This window comes from Vombatus ursinus, unplaced genomic scaffold (genome assembly GCF_900497805.2).
Source record: "Vombatus ursinus unplaced genomic scaffold, bare-nosed wombat genome assembly UNPS02014810.1, whole genome shotgun sequence".
In the NCBI taxonomy this organism is placed as follows: domain Eukaryota; kingdom Metazoa; phylum Chordata; class Mammalia; order Diprotodontia; family Vombatidae; genus Vombatus; species Vombatus ursinus.
In genome coordinates this window covers 50437364-50438332 of record NW_020954588.1, presented here as the reverse complement: position 1 = coordinate 50438332, position 969 = coordinate 50437364, and positions in this window count along the sequence as shown.

Genomic DNA, 969 nt, shown 5'->3' with positions numbered 1-969 from the left:
TCAGGCAGACCTATGATTATTTACTTCTTTTCTCTGATCTCAGTGTTTTCACTTACTGCTCAGGGGATCATGGGCAAGTCCCTTCCCCTCTCTGGGCCTCATTTTGCTCATCTGTAAAATGAAGACCTGGGAGGGGGTGGTTATCTCTAAGGTTCTGTCAAGCCTGAGGTCCAGGGCATAGCTAGCTGCTCAGAGGGAGGGACAAAGGAGAGGAAAAAGGGTGAATCGGGAAGGTTCTTGAGGATGTACGGGTACTAGGGTAGAGAGTGTCAACAGTGACCACTAGGGGTAAATAATATTGACTTATACCCAGGAATCTGCCTTGGCAGCTTTTACCCAAGGCAAAGAAAAAACCACCTAACTGGTCAAGCACATGAGTATTGAAAGTAGAAGACAGTGGCAAACATTTCAGCGCCTTTCATGCTCTGCCCGAGTCTCTAGAGGGCGTCTCAGAGTCCACCTTATGCTACCAAATCATGAGACCCAAGCCTGGCCATGGACCATCAAAGAGCCCAGCCAAGCTCCAGAAGACAATGACAGACACTAGAGCTGCAGAAGGGGGTGGCCTGGTAGCATTGTGCTAGCCAATGGGAATTTCCATGAGAACCATACATGGAGGCCATTGGCCCCAACCTGGGCTCCACTGAGCACTAGCAGAGAGACTTAATTCACCAGCATTCATTCATAGGGGACCTGCCAGCTCCCAGCCACTCCCAGCCGTACCTCTCTATGGCTCCATCCAATTCTAGAAAGGTGGTGAAATCAAAGGAGCCCATGATGACTTGTACAAGTCACCCCAACTCCTCAGCCTAACCCCTCTGACCTCATGACCCAGAGTCATTCAATCACAGACAGGGCTAAAAGCAACCTAAAGACCATAAAAACCCCAAACCACAAAAACCACCCAACCTCCTAGTTTTAGAGATAGGAAAAGTGAAACAGAGAGGTTATGAAGGTTACTCAGGGTCA